Source organism: Diprion similis, chromosome 7 (assembly GCF_021155765.1).
Source record: "Diprion similis isolate iyDipSimi1 chromosome 7, iyDipSimi1.1, whole genome shotgun sequence".
NCBI lineage: Eukaryota > Metazoa > Arthropoda > Insecta > Hymenoptera > Diprionidae > Diprion > Diprion similis.
This window is the reverse complement of record NC_060111.1, coordinates 1073055-1095302: the sequence shown is the minus strand read 5'-3', so window position 1 is coordinate 1095302 and position 22248 is coordinate 1073055. Positions and strand designations below refer to the sequence as shown.

Sequence of the window (22248 nt, the reverse complement as noted above, 5' to 3'; positions counted from 1 at the left end):
TTTATTATAAGAAAATAAACGACGATGTAATATAATTTATATTATAAAAATCAACAGATTATTATGTTAAATTAACCTTATAAAATACGAGCTAAAAGCTTTTCATTCGTTCGAAAAAACTTAGTTTATTCGGCATCGATATAAATTCCAGTTTGTATTTTATTTTATTTTATTCATTTACTTATTTATTTGTCTTGTTTTCAATCTTAACCACTTTCTTCCCGTGTTTTTCAAGGCGCATGTAGGTAATATTTCGATTTCATCTTCTCCCTACAGCAGCTGCATCGTCGTTAATTTTAATTTCGTACAAGATTGAACGTTTGTTATAATCACGGGATGATGCATCGTTGTGTGATACACGCATGTATGTGTACATATACATATATACACCTATATATACACGTAATGTGTAAAGGTAAACGAGTGTAATGGCTCTGTTAACACAGTGTTCAAGGCTGCTCGACGACTCGCCGGGGAAAATAAACGAGGTATAGGTCAAGGAGTCCCATCACGCTATTGCAAATGCTCGTTTATGTATGTATTTATATATATATATATATGTATATATGCACACGTCGACGGTAAAAATGTTTTTCGCTTCCGGCGGTTTTCTCGTCGTACCCAATTGTATCCGATTTTTCTTGTATTCCTTACAAGCTATCGTCAATGTATCGGAAACCTTATTGCGTGTAGAATGTCGATATCGATATCGATATCGATCGCATTACCACGATCCTTATTTCATGGATCGATTAGCATTTTGTGTGTATATTGTGAAAAATATTTATTCCAACTTGTAATCACGATGATTTCATTCTTTTGTTTCAGGTAAGTGGTGATCGTGCAGATCTTCTATTTTCAATCTTCTTCTTCTTCTTGTTCAACATGTTTCCATGCTTACGGTCAGATTAATATACATATTATCATAATTTTAATATATACATATATATATATATGTATATATTATTATATTCTATGCAACGATCTGTGGAGAATTCTTTTTTTTACATTAACGTAAAATAATCATGTCGAGAAGTGAATTCTAACTGCTGATTTTCCTTTCTTTTCTACTACAACTCGGAATTCTTTTAGAATTCCACTTCTATTTTCGTATAATAAGCAGCAGCAGCGAGTCTGAGGACATTCGTTGTATTTTATATATATATATACTCGACTTTTTCTTTTTCTTTCCTCCCTCATCCCTTGAGGGTTCTTACGGTAAGGTGCGGCGGGCGCAGGGTGTGCATTCGAGTCTGGATACGTCGACGTTCACGTAGACGTAGACTCGAGTGAGTCACGATCGAGAAACGTCGGGGCGTCGCGTCGTCGTCGTCGCGTTGAACCGACGAGCTGATTCACCCGGTAGACAACCCTCAGGCTCTAAAGGGGAGACCCTAAAACCCTTCCTCTGCGTACCCCGAATATATTTCAATCTGGGGTGTCTTGTCTCTTCCGTAACACACACGGTACATTAGGGTGGCGCAAAAAAACCGATTTTTTTTTTGTTTTTTTTTTTTCTCGTTACGGTATAATTTTATAGACAAAAAAAAAAAAAAAAAAAAAAAAAAGTTTTCGAAAATTTCAGTTCAAAATTTGAATTTTAAAATGTCGCTCATAATTTTTTTGGTGCATTTCTTCAGACCTTTTCGAGCGACCTTTTAAAATTCATATTAAAATAAAACCGCTGTACAGAATTTCTTTTCGCCGGATTCAATAGGATTTGAAATTTTTTGTCCGCCATATCGGATTCACCGTTTTGAATTTTTTAAATCCGTTTTTTAAATTCGCAATCGACGAGCCGAAAAACTTGGTATAATTTATAAAAACCAAACATGTATACGTGTAAAGGGGTAAACTTTATCGGAAATTGAATTATTCCTTCAATTTTGACGATTTCTTTTTTTTTTCTCAAATCAATTTCTTTCCAACGATAATAATTTACATTACTCTCAAAATAAAAAGTGTTGATATACTATCAGAAATAAAAAAAAAGCGCAAAAAAATGTCCGAATACACAAAAAACAAAAAAAAAAAAAAAAAAAAGAGATGAATGTAAAATAGGTGATAAGAATTATTATCACTATATGAGTCAAAGGGTTGTAGACAAGAAAGAAAAGGAAAGATATTTGACCGAGTGAGAATGAGCTTGTTTAAGGCTCTGTCAGGACCATTCTGCATTCATATAGCAGCTGGTCTAGCGTAAACTCGTAAGGAAATCACAAACCGTGGTTCCGGAGTGTTTCTATCCTTATTTTCTCTCTCCTTTTAATTTCCCTCTTGCGTGCAATACGTGCGTGCCTGAAAGTATATCCTGATATCTATACACGCACCTTTGTACTCCGAGTAAAAGGGATCTACGTTAACTATACTCGGTGGCGTAAAAGTTTCTTCGCTACGTACGATACGTTTTATGTGTGCAGTTTATGCGTATTATAGATAAAAAGATGATGAAAAAGATATTCTGTAAGAGTTTGAGCTTTTAATATTAGTATTAAGAGATGACTTTTTGCGTTTTTTTTTTGTTTTTTCGTTTTTAAAAATAACGTAGAGAAAATTTTTGCTTTTATTTGCTGGAATTTTATTACTCAAAAACGGATCGGCGTGTCGTAAAGAGTGAATATATATATATATATATTTTTTTAGGGAATTGGACGATCTATGAAAAAAGTCTTTTGCAATTTTTTCGTAAATTTTATACCGGTTCAAAAGTTATCAAAGGTTAAAAATTAGTTGTGTTAAATTTTCACGATTTTTTTTTTCTCTCATTTTTTACTGTGAAATAATGGTTGGAAAATGAGAACAATATAATATTTCTCAAAGTTCGTGATTAATTGTCAAGAAATAAGTTTTTAACGTAGAATATTGTAAAAAATTTTGAAATTCGAAGTATTCAAGATATTATATAATAAACAAAGAAACAAAGGAAAAAAGAGACTCAAAAACTTGTATTTCTTTAAATTTGATTTAAATCTTTTTATTATAACAGAAAATATTTTTTATCTGTATAACCGACAGAATAGATGTTTAAATATTTTTTCCACCGATCATATTAAACTGAGATTTCTCATTATAATCAATTTCGAGAAAATATCAGTCGGAAGTCGTGAAACCGCAGCTGAGAATTCTGCTGAACAATAAAACCGAATAAAGCTTGCAAAGTGATCGTTAAAGTCGTTAAAGTTGCCTTAAGAACCGCCGCGCCGCGCCGGCGAGACTCGGAAGTGCGTCGTTGTACGTATGCGTGTAACATACACGTACAAAAATCCATTCATACACTTGAGCCTTCGTTAACGAGTGTATATTCCTGCGGGAAGTCAGTTCTTCCTTCCTTCCTTCTTTTCCTTTCCTTTATTTCTTCTCATTTCTAGCTTTCCTCCTTTAGTTTGATTTCATTGTTGTTATTATTGTTGTTATTATTATCGAGGCAGTGGTATACAATTATTTTTTTTATATATCTAATATTGTAAGTTATACATTGATTTTTTTAATTCTCTGTTTATCGAAGGGAAAATATTTTGGGAAATTTTTTTTTTTTTTTTCTCTCTTTTCTCTTTCTGCGAAATGAAGTTGTTTTTTTTTCTCAAATCAGATTGTTTTTTTTTTTTTTTCTTCAATTTTCCTTTGTTCTTTCTTCTTTATTTCGGTTATTTGTCATTTTCATTTTAGTTTTCAATTTTCATATCTCATATTCATGTGTACGTATAAGCTATGGGATCCGGTTTAAATAACGTTTCTGACTGTCTTACGTTTAGACGTTAGTCCCGCGCTTCTTCTTCTTCTCGTAACGTGTGAAGTTTAACCAAACCAACAAACAACGATCATTGTGTAAACGAGAGACACGGAAATATCTTCTCGACGTTCGTTTTACACTCCGTATGTTTTATTATATATGTATAGTATATGCATCACGACTCGAGACAAAACTGCCCTCCCATGATTTTTCTTTTAGTGTGTGTGTGTGTGTGTGCGTGTGTGTGAGTAGCGCGTAAGAGAAACATTGATGTCACTGGCAAAATCAGAGAATCCATTATACACGTACACTGTCACGATATGTTAGATAACAAATAATTATAATCATTCTTCAATCGTAGATATTTATGTCTTATTATAATAATATTTTGTTGGACAGGAAACATTTTTTCTCTCGAATCGAAGGGAAGAAAATTTTTCAAACGTTCACTTCTTTGGGATGGAAAATTTTTATACATTGTAGGGCATTCAACGCCAATTCAAACTGGGTTGAATTTTTTAAACTTATTGATATCTTAGATTTTTTTTCTATGATTTTTCTTACTTTGAAAGGTCCTTTTTTTTTTTTTTTTTTTTTCTTTTTATCGATCGATCGAAATTACAAATATGAAATAATTTTTGAAAAATTCTACGTCCGATGTAAAAAGTTTTTAAACTTGGAACCGGAGTCGCCCGATTTTGTCTTCTTACTGTTTTTGAGATTTTTTTTTGGAGATAAAAAGGTTTATAAAATCCGAAGCGAAAGTTATTTTACTATAAAGGGTTGCTCATACATTTCTTTGCGTTACGTTGGATTTTTGACAAGTTTTCTCAAGAATTTTCGCAAGAATTTTTATTTTCTCTTCATTTTGCTGGGGGGGGGGGGGGGGGGGGGGGGGGGGGAATGGCCAATCGTAAAACGGTTCCGAAAAATCTGCATAGAATTTTCAAAAATGTAATTATAATTGAGATGCATCGGCATTTTTTGTCACGTGATACAAAGCATCGCGACGTCGAACTTCTCAGCGTCGTATCGTATTTCCAGAGGGTGAATGACCCTCGCGTTTCGACCCTCGAGTATCCACATTGACTGAGATCTCCCTCCCCCTCCCTTACATTCGCCATGCCATGCACCACCCCCCTGCTTTTCGCCTCGGGATCATCCCTCGAGGTTGGTTAAATAATCTGTATGCAGGATGAGGGGTGGGGGGCGTGTCGACGGGGATAACCTGATTACTTTATGGAAATCGGCGCCGGTTTCTATTTTCTCTCTTTACTTTTTTACATTTCGAAATTAATGGATAATTGAGAAATTCAAGTTTCGTTCGGATCGATTATTTTTATTATTTTTCAAAATATATAATATATTTTTAATTATAATTCAAAAATCATCGATATGAAAAACAAAAGCGAAGAAAAAAACAAAAAAAAAAAAAAAACAAAACTGCACGTCTACCCTTGGAACCCTGCAAATTCAACCCTTCGTCATGCCGAGTTATGTTTTATTTATCGTCGGTATTCCACCCTTATATACATATATACAGTTACTTGCAGCTATATGTATTGCCCGAAGGGAGACATTTTCTATTATGCCTATGTATAGATCATTCTTTAGTAGCGATGGAATGAACCTGACAACGCGGTCGACTCATTCGTTATTCTTCACTCGTCGTCAGTTTGCGAAATTATTATTATTATTATTATTATTATTATTATTATTATTATTATATAATCTTTGACCATACACGCGAGTTTTACGATATTGATATTAAATTCTTGTCAAATCTCACGTTCTTGAGTATAATGCAAAACATTCGTCGAGGTTTTGTTTAAATAATCCCTTTATTTACTAGTTACTGTAACATTGTTGCCGTTGTTTCGTTATTTCGTTATTTCTTCTTTTTCTTATTCTTCCTCTTCTTCATCTGCAATAAGCATCCTATTTGCCAGAGCTATGCAACGAGCAATATATATGGGAAATTCCATGGGAACACAGACGAACGTCCGGTTCTCACAATATCTGATTTTCTTTAAACATTCTTCTGAACTTGTCCCAACTCCGGAAGAGTATCGTGAAAATTTTCACAGATATTTTCACGCAACTGTCCAGTTATTCATAATATTTGAAAGAAGAAAGAAAGAAAGAAAGAAAAAAAAAAGAATTCAAAAATTAACCGATTTTGAAAATATCCTTTTCAAAATCTTTCTCAATATTTATAAATTATTCTGCGGTTGTACAAAAAACTCTTGAGAAAAATTCTTCAGGCTATACACTTCTTCAAAGTTGGGAAAATTGCAAAAAAAAAATTTTCATTTTTTTTTTTTTTTTCAATCAAAAAATTTTGAGGATCAGACGTTGCTTAGATATTCGCATGGAATTCTCCATACATTTAGTATACTATATGTATAGGTATATTAAAGCCGTATTTCTTCCTTGGTAATACGATGACGTATCCAAAGGTTGTGGCCTGGAGGGATCGAGGGTGCGCCGCCCTGTTTTAATATTACACCGTCTAGTCGTATATACATATTAAATAATTGAAGAAACGCTAATTGGGCACGGCTTAGTGTAAAGTCCCTGGGGGAGAGGAAGAGAGAGGGATAGAGAGAGGATAGAAAGAGAGAAGGGAGGGAGAAAAGCCCGAGACCAAAGCTTTTAATTGCTCTCTCCCTCTCCCGATGCTTTTCCTACCTCCTTCCCCTTCTCTTATACCTACCCCCCCCCCCCCCCCCCCCCCTCCCTACTACCCTCCAGCTTCCGACGATTGTATCCCGCTTCATTTTCCATTTATTGCGGATATCAAAGCCCAGCAAAATTCAAAAAAAAAAAAAAAAAACAACTCTTCTCACAATTTTTTAAACCGTTTGGCATCCATTTTTACGTTTATCCATAAACTTCTCGCTTGCGGATTTGAATATTTAAAAAAAAAAAAAACACCCATCTTATGAAACGGAATGGTATATAGTTAATGGTATATACATGGTTGTGTTCTGGTGTTCTTTTCTCATTCGTTGTTTTTTTTTTTTTTTTTTTTTTTTTTCTTTTTCTTCGTCGTTGTTTTTTCTTTCGATACTTGTAACTTGTTAGGTTGGGAAATTTAAACAGTCGAGTTTTACTCGGTTTCTTTAGGGGGGAGGAGGATCCATCGACCAAAGTAGCTACCAGAACTATGGATCGCAGATGGCTGTCAATTTTTTTTTTTCTGAACGTTGTTTTTGTTCTAAAAAACATACCTAAAGCTTACGGCGAGAAAAAAATTATTTGACCCTGGCCGATTTTGTATACAAGACTCGAAAAAGGATATGAAAAATCTGAAACGATCGATTGTTCGGCACGGTAAACAGTATCTGCACACCAAATATCGGCCAAAAATATTGTAAATTGTAGGAGGAGATACATTTTGAAATATCCAAAGTTTCGATTTTGAAAGATTTTTTAATGCCACTATTTTTTTTTTTTTTCTCCCTGTACTGTTTATAACTATGACGAATAGCTTAGGAGATATTAAATTTTCAAAGATAAATTTTTATCTACCTGAAATGCTTCAAGGACCAATATTTATTGAATACATAAAAATCACAGTTTTTTTTACACAAAAATTAGCTATATCTTACAAAAAAAAAAAAAAAAACACAGTGGCATTGAAAAATCTTTAAAAATCGAAACTTTGGATTTTTCAAAGTGTATCTTCAGAAAAAAAATTGACAACCATCTGCGATCTATAGTTCTCATCTGGTAGCTACTTTAGTCCATGGACTCCCGCCCCCTTAATATTTTCTAAAAATTTGTCTCAACGGGAGGAAAATTTTTAACCTATATTCACATCCCCACGTTATAGGTAATAACGATTTATAGCTCAGATTGCCAATGGAATAAAGCTATCAGTGCAGAGACAGACGAGCAGCAAAGGGATATTTCCTGGGAAAATAAACGTTTTTATGAATATATGTGTATAGATATAGATATAGATATAGATATATGTATATACAGCGCACCATGCTGCGTTGGAACGCGTTCGATGTATGTTTTTACCGAGATTTTTTTTATACATACAGTGATAAAGCAAACTGTTTAATTATACAACATATGGTAGGTGAATGCAACGGTAACGTTAGATTTGAAAAATACATATCCATATTCTACGAGATGCTTTTTTTTTTTTTTTTTTCTCTTGTAAAATTGGATTCTCAAATAACGCATATGTTACAAATTCTGCTTTGTATAATACAGAGAAAGAGAGAAAGAGAGTGAGAGAGAGAGAGGGAAGAAGAAACAAAGTACCGACAGGTATCATTTTAACTAACTTTCATTTAATTTCAGTTAGAAGATTAAAATAATAATTAACAAAGAATATCGCCTAAAGTTATCGGTACAATTATTACACATTACACAATAATTTATAATCGAAGGGAAACTCGGTTAGAGTCAGTCAGTCAGTTAGCTGGTTGGTTGTGTGTGGTTCGTTTCACATTCGCCGGTGAAGCGGTGGATTTATTGGGCTGAATGAATTGTTTTATCGCCGCTTTAGCGGGGATTGACTTTGGTAATAAATAGTAACGAAACGCTGCAGCAGCGTTGGCCAGTGAACCGATCATGCTCGAGGCGATTTCCACTGATTGTGAATATGATTGCAATAAATAAATCCTGAAGCCGTGCAGCACGTGTTTCTCTATACATATATATATATATATTATTGTATAATAATTATAGTTTACTCTGTTGTTCCTGGTGTTGTTGGTGTTACTATTGTAATCTGTTGGACCACCATCATATCTTTCATAGGTATGTTGGTATATACATATATATATATATATATAATAATACGTACAACGCAAATTTATTGTTATATGCACGACGTTGTGGTTTCGCTATATTGTTGCGTTGCGCATGTATCGTGGGTATGACGTACAGAGTATTAACTAGCCGTCAACCGCAAAACGGTTCTTTGCGTTTCCGCTCTAGAAAACAATCATCTATAGTGGCTATACTATATATATATATATATATATTCTAAAGCGGAACGGAACAAGAAGTTTGGAGAGGGATAAAAACTTGATGGATGGATCTATCGCTTGGCTGAATATCTGGATGGATGGATGGATGGATGGATGGATGGATGGATGGATGGATATTGTGGGATGAGGGGTGGATGCCGATGTCGAATGTCGTATGTCGTTTGTTTTTTCAGCTGCATGAGTGTAAACTAAACTTTGCAATGTGGACGACACCGCGGTGTAGGTATAAGTAAATACCTACCCATAATACCTTGGACTCATCATCGTTGCATTATATATAGTAGACATTTTAGGTGATGGTGGTGGTGGTGGTGATTTATCTATCACACGTTCACGATGACGACGACGACGTCAACGTCAAAGACCGACTTACTTACGCAACTATACGTATGTATGTATATACATATTTCTCGCGTCAGCTGGTTTATTGGCAGCTAGGCTTGTAATCCTCGAGTTCAATATAAATAGGTTGGATCAAGTTAAACAGCGTGTATAACCGACGTCGCGTCGCGTCGCGTCGCGTCGTCCCGTGACGGAGGGAAGAAGAATCGGTGACGACGACGCTCGAATCAAACGATTTTACAATATCTATTATTATTTCGCTCGATTCGATATCCTACAGGGTCAGAGTCAGGCTAACGATTGTTTTAATTTGCTTGTGTATACATATATATGTACACACACACACAATATATATATATATATATAGTATAGCAGGGAATTATTTTGATCTCTCGTCAATTTCGTGTAAACCAAATCGTTTGACCAACTGTACAATGTATGGGAAAAGAAAAATGAAATTCTCGATCCACGCCGGTGTTGTTTGATTATTATCATTATTATTATTATTATTATTATTATTATTATTGTCAACGTTTTATTTTTTATTTTTTCTTTCTTTTTTTATTTTTAAATATTATCAGATATTATACCTAGTCTGATGCAGTTTGAAGAGTCGAGAGAGAAAACGACGGTTCAATTCCAATCCTGAGTATATATTTAGTGGCTTTTTGCTCCAGGTGTTCTTTTCTTTACGGTTCGACGACGATCCGTACGATATAGTATACGCGGTCTCTACGTTGACTTCCGCTTCCGTGATAGAGAGGGAGAGAGAAGAAAAAAAAAGAAACGATGCAAAATAATAATAATAATATTAACTACAGCAGGAACAACAACAACAACAACAACAACAACAATAATATCAATAGACGTTCATAGCGAAGTTAATTTTAGAATTGAAAAACCATGACGACCCGTGGAGGATCCCGTTAATATTAAATTTACCGTAATTCAAAACCATGAAACATGATGATTATTCACTTTTCTTCGTGTATTTAAAAACGGTTCAAACTTCCATATACTCTGTTATTAATTATTTATTGTATTATATGCATACGAGAAAGAGAATTTTATAGAATTTGTTTGATATAATAATAATAATAATAATAATAATAATAATAATAATAATGATGGTGGTGGTGAGATGAAAAATAGCACGTGAAGCGTGTTTCGATTCTTTTTTTTTTCTGTCATATTTATTAACTTTGTTCGATTTGACAAGAGAATCGAGAGACTTGTGTTCGAAGGGTTATACGAAATATCGACGATCCGGGACGATCCTGGACGATGCACGTAAACAGGATTACGGAATTTAATGGAAACCCCATTGGGGAGAATCGTCGACGACGTCTGTCTGTTGCTGTACCCCGTCGATATATATATATATATATATATACATACATACATACATACATATATATACATATATATATATATGTATACAGTATGTACATGTATGTACAGTAAAAGAAAGGAGAGCTGGCGTAAAGTTGCCGATCTATTCAAATTCACCGCTTCAGGTGCTTCTGAATTATTCATACTTTCATCGAAACCTCGCGCCGACGACGACGACGACATGACAGCCTTCTTGTCTTATTATATGTACCTACCCTGAATCTGTTTGCCCTGCGGAAAATCATTCGTTCTCTGTATTGAGAAAATTTGACGCGCAAAAATCTAGTGTATGAGTTGAATTTTCCTCGTCGATCGTTTGCGAGAATTTTTTTAGAAAAATTTTTATTTGCTGATCACCTCGCGATTTCTGATTTTGTTTGCAAAAAAAAAAAAAATCTCTACTTCTGTCCCAACACTGAAACGGTATCGTGATTATTATTTTTATTATAATTATTTTTTTTTTTTAATCAACTGATCAATTGTTTATGAATATTTAGAGTCATTTTTAAAAGTACTGTGTATTTTTTTTTTTTTTTTTTTTACAATTCTCTACAAAATTTCTCGAATAGACTATTTTCTGTTTCAAACATTTCAATTATAGGATCGGACTCAAGATGAATCGATTTTTTCCAATTTTTTTTTTGTTGTTTATTTTGGGTCAATTTTCTTAAGCACTTTCCAATTTTTACGGTAACTGAAAGATTAGAACAATATTATATATATATATATATAAAAATGGGAAAGACAAGTTAAGAATACATGAAAAAATTGATGAATAATTAATTTTTTAACTACTTTTTATAACTATTCGTGTACAAAAAGAGAGAGATTTATAGTTTCGTTTATTTATACACTTTCGGATTACAACTGAATAACATAATTATAATTATTAAGATTTTTTTTTTTTTTTTTCTCAATTGTTGAAATTAACCTCGTTAATTTCGATCTTTCTTTTTTTCTTTATTATTTCCCTTTTTATCACTGATGTTTTATATTTTTCTTCCCACCTACTTCCTGCGCACCGATACGTATCGCAGATGATCAGCTATTCGGCGAGATGCAATTTGTATCTCTCATATAACATTATAATATTATGTAGATATAACAATACTACACGACTGATATCGCAACAATTAGCGCTGGCCTAACGCTACGCTTATCGCATCGCATGTGTATATCCTCTAGCTTCCGACTTACAATCAATATCGTGTAAACACTCGACGTTATCGCGCGTTATTTACAAGGCTGCAAGAAATCTTGCAGAGTTCAAAAGTTGCGAGTTGATGTAATATATGTATGTATACGTATGGGGTATTCCATTACACGCCAAATCGAGCAGTGTCAAAAACCCGATCATCTCAAATTCATTTCATAAGTTTTTTTCTTACATTCTACTTGGTAAAAAATGTGACCTAAATTTTTTTTTCAAATCAAGACGATGAAAATGAAACTCTGAAAAAAAAACAAAAGAGAAATGAAAATTAAGGAATCAGGAAATTCTCAGGGAGTTTAATGTCGTATTTGGAATATAGAAATAATTTTCATCCTAGGTTCATAAAAATTTAGCCATTTGTGAGTGAGAAAAAAAAGAAGAGAATTTATGACTAACAATAAACGTATACGTAACGGGCGATCGAATGACGAGGAAATTAACGACGATTATACACATTTTGAACAAGTACTTATTGAGGCTGCGGTAGAGTAATAATGCAAGAAACCGAGGTTTCCAATCCATGGAACATTAGCCTACATCAGTTTACTCGCAGAGAGTGTAGGTTATGGTTATAATATATATACACATAGCAACTTTTACCGTTTCACTCCATCTTATGGGGCACGAAGAATAAGAAGGATATAAGGAAAATAAAAGGAATAAGAATAGATAGTAATAGTAATAATAATAATAATAATAATAATAATAATAATAATAATAATAATAATAATAAGAATGAGAAAGAAAATCAACGTGTATAACGTATCGTATTATTATCCGTTCAGTCTATCTATACATATATATGTATGTATAGATGAGAGAGAGAGAGAGGAGTGGTGGGTGTACAAGTACGAAGAGTTACGAGACTGCACTTGGAAAAAGAGAAAGAGAGAGAAGAGCGTCATCGGTACCGATCTACGGTATATAAGTACACCGTGCAGATCTCATTACCATACTGACAATGGTTTTCTCTCATCGTTGTTGTGCTGGGAGTCAGGAAGTCACTGGGTAAATCTTCTCATCTTCCAGAAGAGCTCCAGCCGTTCGTGTGTGTGAGTCGTAAGTTGCGAGTTGCAGGATGATGGTACCCACCATGAACCATGGTTATTACAGCGGGTTCGTTGGAAAGGCTCGATCTGCCCAGCTCGAATTAATCAATCGTGCCGCCCAGACTCTCTTTTCACCCTTAATTATTACTACTATTATTATTATTATTATACACAATTATGTCTGTTGCGTGTAGGTTAGGTTAGGTTAGGTTAGGTTAGGTGCGTTTTTTTATTGATGATTAGGCACGCGATAATTATACAAACCACGGACAGTGTTTGTCAGATTTTAAAATTGACTAATTTTTGCACTTTTATAACTTTAGGCATCGGATTTTGGACAGTTCGAAATTTCGACGTTTTGTCAAAGTTTGATTTCTTTACTTTTGCAAGTTACATCGCCAAAAATATTCGGAATCTGACGGTCTTTGGAATTTTGAAAATTTGAAATTTCAACTCTACACCTAGAAAAACAATTGCAGAATAATTGACGTATTATATATGATATATATATATATATATATATATATATATATATATATATATATATATATATATATATATATGCAGTGTCAAATTATTATAACTTATTCTGAGTAAAATAGTTCACGATGATCAGGCTGATCTGAGATGCAGAGTTGGCGGAACGTTGTGGTTGTGCAGATCCAGATAGGTACCCACCTACATCCTAACCTAACCTAACCTAACCTAACCTAACCTAACCTAACCTAACGTAACTTGACCTAATCCAAGTCAACTTGACCTATAGTTTCTAGCCGCCTGTAAGAGTCTCGACTTGAATGAATGAACTTTCTACACTGTGATGATAAAGAGCGTGCATGGCGGTGTAACTTATTATACCTATAAGTACGTGTATAAGGGGAGGAGTTGCCGAGTTGGGTCACTCGATGGCATCTTCAAGTATGGGTCTTCGTGTATGTCGAGCGGTGGGAAGAAAACGTGTCTTCTCTTCTTGTAATTACACCCGGTTGATTCACTCAGAAGAGTCTGCAGACAAAAATCTTTCAGCAAGTATACCGGAGACGTAATTCAGTTCTTTATTCCATTTTTAATATTTCCTAATTTTTTTTTTTTTTTTTTTTTTTTTTTTCTTTACATCATTTCTTTTTTCTTTCCTGTTACAATGATTTAAGAACACTACCTTAAGACGGGAATGCGAATAAGTATGATTATAAAAATAATTTTTCCAGTGGACTGATTGAGTGACTTTGATATTATATACATCGTATGAAATATAGGAGCCGATCTAAGAGGCGCCGCATGTTTTTCACTTACATTGGTATCATGTGTAAGGCAAGAAGTGAGAGAAACAACTTTTCAAGTTTGTGTTACGTTTGTGTATATAATACATATTTACTATTGTAATTGATCGTGAGACGAAATACTCGTTTATAGATCTGACGACGCCGTGTTTTAGTATATATATATATATATATATATACATATATAACAAACTAACTATGCGTCAGGATTACGGTGTGGGTGTATAATCTATATATATATATATATATATATATATACACATATACATATATATATACATCTGATAAGTTTTGTGAAAAGAATTTGCAATTTTTAAAAAAATTTTGTTGTTGTCTTCTATCCTCTCTTCTCTTCGCTCATGTTTATATATATATCAATCACTAAATAAACAAATGAAACGATGAATATATATATATATATGTATACATATATAGGTATATGTAAGAGGAGACGAACAAGTAGATTATGTTTAGAAAACGAAAAAGAAATCTAATATAGTTAACGGACCGACGAGTGATTCACCATTATACTTTGAAATATTTCTTTATGATGGAAAAGGACAATGTTGTATATGTATATATACTATAATATAAAAGAAAGAGAGAAATAATCGAACAACGATTGTCTGATGAGTGAGATATACTTCAAAAGATTCTTTTTTGATTGTTAATGGTTTTTTTTTTCAACTTTTTTTTTCTTCATATCGTTCAACTTTCCGTCTCCGTTACTATGCGTTGTTATTATTGTATACATATAGAAGTCGTCGATTGCAAAAATACATAAGTCGAAGGATAGAATAAGAAATTAGTTGGGGAAACGGTATTTCTTATATTGTTAGATTTAAGAATAATTTTCATTGAACGTTCGCGCTTACTGTAAAATACTCGAACAAACGCAAAGAGAGGTGGAAAAGGAAAGATAAAGAATTGAATAAAAAATACAGGGGCAGGGGGGAGGGGAAGTGGAGGTGAACATGTGTAACCTTATATCTATATAGATACAGCAAACACTATGCAAATCCACCACCTTTTCAAACCTTAGCCAAGCTTCGAGCGATAAACCGTGAAAATTGAGTTTCGCGGATTCGAGAAAAACTTGTCAAGCCAGGAATTATGGAAAATCGTTTTTGCGAAGGTCGGGGGGTGGGGGGGATAATCTCCGTACAGTCAATGCAAAACATCATCGTTGGTATGAAACTTTGATTCAAGTAAAACGAGAAGAAAAAAGAAGAAACAAAAAATAAAAAAAATAAAAAATGAAATCAAAAATAGATAGGTATGCGCTAACTATGCGGGGGATTATGGGTAATAATTGATCGTTTCTTGATACGTCGATCGGTTGTACGACTTCACATTTCTGTCAAGAAGGAAAAATCATTTTATTACACATCGTGAAGATTTCTGGGGAGCAAAAGAAAACGATCGACTTTGTCGAATAAATATACATGACATATGTGTACGTATATATGTGTATATATATATATATATATATATATATATATCGTTGGGGCAATTCGTTTCCCAGTGAAAAAGGATTTTAACGTTAGCGTATTAAGCTTTGTCGAAATTTCGTTATTCTAAGATCTATCAGTTTCACGCGGTGAAAAGAAAAATAGGGTAACCGGTTGAAGAAAAATAAGAATAACAAGTTCAGACTCGGGCGAGTGTATCATCGACACGTTATCGCATCGTTTTCGCCGTACGAACAGATCAATTCGCTCCTTGATCAATGAAAGATCTACGTACGTACGAGTACATACACATATCCATGCTTACACGTGTGTATCATCTGCTGAAAGGTGGTGGTGGTGGTGGTTTTTTTCTTCATCTTCTTCTTCTTCTTCTTTTTCTTTTTCTTTTTTATAAATACGTTCTTGTTATATTTTGCTTGGGCAGACTTGAATCATCCACTGTTTCTTTTCCATATATCAGAGGAGAATAAGAAGAAGTGCTGCTGCTGTAACACCACCCGACGAAACTCTAGCTGGCTTATGTCAAAGTCTAGGAGTTTACGCCTCTACCTATTTCTCTGTGCGTTCATAAGCCTGCGATTAAACGTCGTTGTGTAAAATTAGATCAACCTTCAAGTAATCGAGAGAGACAGAGAGAGAGAGAGAGAGAGAGAGAGAGAGAGAGAGAAATAAAGAGCGCAAACGCTTTGATCGAGTATTTTATTCAGCTATACTTCTCTTTTAAGTACGCACAATTATACATATATATTATATATATATATTAGGGTGGCGCAAAAAAACCGACTATTTTTTTTTTTTTTGAGTCTCGTGTGACAAAATGTTAGTTTTTCATGTTTTAAGAGCCCACTCCGAACGACAGCTCAGAAAAAAATATTTTAACAGGTCGCTCCAAAATTTAAAAAATCTCAAAAATCGTCAAAAAATTAAATTAAAAAAATTATATTTTCAGTATTTTGTTTGATTTTTAATTCATGTCGTGGTGTATTGTTATCGATTCTTTCTTACTATATTGAAGAAAAAAAATTTATGAAATTTTAATATGAATATTAAAAGGTCGCTTGAAAAGATCTAAAGAAATGCACCAAAAAATTGAAACACAATTATCAGCGACCTTTCAAAATTCAAATTTTGAACTGAAACTTTCGGAAACTTATTTTTTTTTGTCTATAAAATTATACCGTGACGAGGGGAAAAAAAAAATCGATTTTTGACGATTTCTCACGTTTTAAAAAATGTGGAGCGACCTCTCAAAAATTTTTTTTCGAACTGTTCTTCGGAGTGGGCTCTTATAACATCAAAAATTAACATTTTGTCACACGAGACACAAAAAAAAAAAAAAATAGTCGGTTTTTTTGTGCCACCCTAATATATATATACCGACTGACAACGAGTCACCATAGTTACTCGGCTCTAATGATGAACTCTCAAGCAAGTCTTTTTATGCACTAGACTATATCGAAATTGAAGGAAGTAGGCTCTCGTCGTTAAGTAAAGGGTAATAATATTGATTAACAGTGATTGATTGAAAAAGTGTGAAAATTTTATTGAAATTGCAGAAAATTGATTGTTGAATATATTATTTAATAGATTAAAATAAGTATTGTTCTATAAGTCGTTCTAATTTTGGTCTCATTTGATTGGTTTTCGGTTTATATTGATTTACTTAAATTTAGGAATCCTTTTTAAAATTAGGAACAATTTTTGGCTTCTGCGAAGTGTTTAAGTTGTCTAAACGAACACGAATTAATCGTACTTACGGCTTGTGTTATAATAACAACAACAACGAGAATTGACAGCTGGATATTAACAGTATAACGAGTGCTGCTGTTTCAATAATTAAGAGACCGTGTGCAGATCACGTGACGATAAATATCATCACGCACCTTTTATTATTATAAAATGAATATTTTATTATTATATGTAGGTACATATACATTATGGTGGTTTTTATTTAGGGTGTTGACGAATTTTTGCCGCCCCATCCTCCAAATCAACTTCAAATAATTAGAAAACAATTACCAAATTTTTTCAGATTTTTACCTCAATTCTAAGATAGTCCGTTTTGTGGTCGACAATTTCTTATGGAAATAAAATGGGAAAAACTTTTTTTTCTCAGTATATATTTTATTGTAAAAGTAATAATGTTGAAAAAAAAAATTTGTCACCGTGATGTTTTAGTCGGCATTAGTGCTAACGTTTGGGAAAAAATTCACATAATCATCTCACGCAATCTCGACGAATTGCACACCCTCGAAATCTGACCTTTTTTTTTATTTAGAGGAAGTGCAATTCGACTAGACTTGCTGGTATCGTGATGTAAATTTTTTTTACAGATAGCAGCACTAATGCTCACTAAAACCTCGCGGTTACAGACTTTTTTCAATATCATTACTCTTGCAAAAAAATATATACCGAGGAAACAAGTTTTTCCCATGTTATTTCCATAAGAAACTTCGATCACAAATCGGACTACCCTAGAGTTGAGGTAGAAATGTGAAAAAATTAGACAATCGTTTTCAAATTATTTCAAGTTGATTTGGGGGCTGGAGGGGCAAAACTTCGTCAACACCCTAAGTAAGGACCACCCTAATATACATACATACGTGGTAGTTTTTGTTGTTTTATCAGTTATTTCGTCGTTTATTTCCTTTTTCATGTGCATTACATTGATGGCCGATCTCTTTCTCTCTCTTTCTCTATTTATCTTCGAATTTGCCAAACGCGCCTTTCAACTGTTTATCGGTTTATCCTTTGCTGATGCAGTCGTGAATTATATTCCTGATCCTTGAGCGCGTTTTGCAGACACGCGCGATACGTATAAAAATATACATCAAAGGCGTTGTTTTAATGCGGCGAACGGTTGTAGTGAAGATTGGCGCGAAAATTTTATCAACGATTCTCTTTCTCTCATCTCGGTTAATTTTATTACACCCAGTATATATGTGTGTATATTAAGGTGTTTCAGAAAAAAATTATTCAACATATTTCACCGTGTGGTAGGTATCCCTTGAAAAGTTTTTTTTAGCTCGAAGGAAAAATTCTGTAAAAAGATTAGCGTTCCACTAAATGCGAAAGATCGCGCTCATTTGATTTTTTTTTTTTTTTCCACTTTCTTTTAACATTTTTTTTGAATTAGCGAAGAAACAAGTTGTTATAGCGCTTCAATTATTATTTCTTTACTGACATTTACGTTTAATCCAACGATCACGATCCATAACACAACGATATATCATCCGGGAATCTTACTCTCCTAAATCAAAAGTTCGTATTAAATTATTACAACTGTTTTGTGATATTGAATTAATAATGAAAAAGTCGTCAGACAGACTTCTCAAACATTAACTGAAGATTCAATATTACAAGTCTGTGTCTTCTTAGTGACGTTAATTGATATTACGATCGATGTAAGGATGAGAAAAAAATTTTTGTTCACGATACTTCCTAAATTTCCAAAAAAAAAAAATAAAAAATAAAAATAAAAACAGCGTATAAAAATGAAAAATCAAGTGAACGCGATCTTCAACATAACTTAGAACGCTCATCTTTTCACAAAATCTTTCTTTTATCCCGAAGAAACTTTTTGAGATGTGCAACGATAAAAAATCGCAAATTGTATAGTTTATTCTTCTCTTTTCTCTCCTACCGATATCATTTTTTATTCCGAAAGAGCAAAAATGAAGATTAAAAATTATTACAAAAAAGTGGGCTAAATTTTTTAGCACCTTGGTACTCGTTTCAATTAACAACTATCTATTTACATAAATAAATAATTTACTGCAGCGAGGTTTTGCGCCTTGGGCATCACGTGGATCGTTACCGACTTACTGATTTACTTACTGACTTACTGACTGACTGACTCATCGGAATTGCGTTACGTAGTAGCGAGTTTTTATACATATATCGATGCGACGATGATGTCGCTTCCAATGATCGTACGAATGTGAATAATAAAATTGCGCAAATTCGCCAGGAAATTGACCAAGGAAGAGGTCACGAGGTGCATATATATCTACCATGTAAGCCGGAAGTTGTGTGTTTAGCCAATTCTCGGCAAGATTACGATTTATACGTAAAACCTGTATAAGAGCTTTCTATACATTTAACGAATTACCAGAGAAAGAGGAATTCATCACGACGAGCGATGATCGAGAATTCACATATTTCCGTATTTAAATAACTATCAGTGTAAAATCTGACAAATTAACGTTTTTAATTAACGAATTATCAATTTACGTTTATCATTTTCACCGGCGTACACTCGACGGCATTAATGTCGCGTAAATGCCAGATAATTAAGACAAGAAATTTTTTAAGAATATATCAAAGAGAAACATGTCGCGAGACGCGCTAAGCGAGAGGAAAATAAGGAGGCGGACGATCTCTCTCGTCTCGTCTCGTTTCGTCTTGCTTCTACAGAATTTACGTCAGCGTCCAAAATTAGTCCGTACTAGTCATTGTTCGCAGGTATAGATCTGCGGCTGCCGCTGCGGTGTCGGGTTTAGGTAATTTCGTAATAAGATACTAATTAGAAATGATCGGAAGTTGCGGCCGGCGAGTTAGACGCTCTAAACACTCACTCACGTATATACGTATATACGTATATATATATATATATATATATATATGACGCGTATAACTGTAACCGAATAACCCAAATAAATTCTCAAGTGTGCGATATTAAGTATACTCGATCCTTATCCTTATCCTTCGGCAATTCGTTTCGTTACACCGAGATGTGTGTGTATGTATATTGTACATATATATATATATATGTATGTATGTGACGTTGTTACGCGTCTATCGGATGACAATGTACGAATACAAATACACGTTCAAATGTTAAATATACCGAATTTCAACCTCGAAACGAATCTCTCGTCAACTTGATTTTTACCTCGATGATGAAATCAAAACCGTGGATATTCTGATGTTTGTATAATGCGATCAGATTCTTGTCCTTTATTATATATATATATATATACATATAGGTATGTTATTGTATTGAACAAAGTGAAAATGAAATCATCACGGTTTCGTGATTCGTGAATATAGTATTGCATTTATAATTAATTTTATTTATATATTATAATATAATATATATATATATATATATATATTAGAGTGGCGCAAAAAAACCGACTATTTTCTTTTTTGAGTCTCTAAAATTTCGATTTTGAAGATTTTTAAATTAATTTCTCACTTTCGGAACTTTCGAGACCTTGTTCTTTCGTCGAAGTTTGATTTTTTTTTAATCGAAAGTTTTGCTACGAATAAAATCCGAATTTGACGCTTTCGGAGCTTTTCAAATTTGAAATCTTAATTACCGTCTCCGATCGTTTCGTTTCGTTTCGTTTCACAAAACTTACCCTGCACATAACACGTGTCTTCCGGAAACAGATATAGCAGACGGACTGATCGTTAGACGCTATGACGTAGGATCGTTTCTGCGCTGCCAATCCGTGACGTATGTATACATATATATCTATACTCTGTGTATGTATGTATGTATGTATGTATGTATGCACATCTCGTGATCATTTTCTCTTTTTAACTCGGTACATTAATTTAAATTGGTTCGAAGGATTTCTTTCTTTTTCTTTCTTTTTTTTTTTTTTTAATTCATTTTGGGGACGTTTTTGTGCAGAGTGGATTATCGGATGGTGTTTGTGAAAAAGTTCACGAATCGAAGTTTTCTTTTTAAGAGTTTGCGATTCGATTAAATTTCTGTCGAATTATTCGCACAACTTACAGTTTCAAATTAGGTATTCATCTTTTTGGATTAAGTATAAAATAATAATATAAATGCTTGACTTAATTATTATAAAAAATTTGCACGTCATGTTGATTTTTGGAAAATCCAGTTCTTCATATCAGCCTGCAATAACAAGATAACGAATCGACGTTTAAAGTATTTCGCTGGTTTAATTATCTACGATTATATATATTTCTCTCCTATAAATTATCCCTTCGTCTCTTTTCTATTCCACACCCAGATTGTTTTCCGCGTCATCGATCTTTTTGGGAGATCGCGTGATTTCATTTCATCCGTATATCCGTGTACATACGTTTATATATATAATATCTATCCATATGTATATGTATATATTAGGGTGGCGCAAAAAAACCGACTATTATTTTTTTCTTTTGAGTCTCTTGCGACAAAATGTTAGTTTTTGATGTTATAAGAGCCCACTCCAAAGGACAGTTGAAAAAAAAATTTTAAGATGTCGCTCCACATTTTTTAAAACGTCAGAAATCGTTAAAAATCGATTTTTTTTTTTTTTTAATTTTTTTTCTCTCTACGGTGTAATTTTATAGACAAAAAAAAATAAGTTTCCGAAAGTTTCAGTTCAAAATTTGAATTTTGAAAGGTCGTTCATAATTTTTTTTCAATTTTTTTTATGCATTTCTTTAAATCGTTTCGATCGACCTTTTAATGTTCATATTAAAATTTCATACATTCATTTCCTCCAATTTAGTAAGAAAGAATCGATAACAATACACCACGACATGAATTAAAAATCAAACAAAATACTGAAAATATAATTTTTTTAATTTAATTTTTTGACGATTTTTGACATTTTTTAAATTTTGGAGCGACCTGTTAAAATTTTTTTTTTGAACTGTCGTTTGGAGTGGGCTCTTAAAACATCAAAAACTAACATTTTGTCACACGAGACTCAAAAAAAAAAAAAATAGTCAGTTTTTTTGCGCCACCCTAGTATATATATATATATATAGTTGTTACCGAATAC

General features: G+C 33.2%; 1 protein-coding gene across 9 annotated transcripts in view; it reads left to right on the top strand.

Annotated features, from left to right (window-relative positions):
* Positions 1-22248, top strand: part of LOC124408260 (rho GTPase-activating protein 21-A) — a 112651-nt gene that overhangs the window by 34982 nt on the left and 55421 nt on the right. The window lies entirely within an intron of this gene.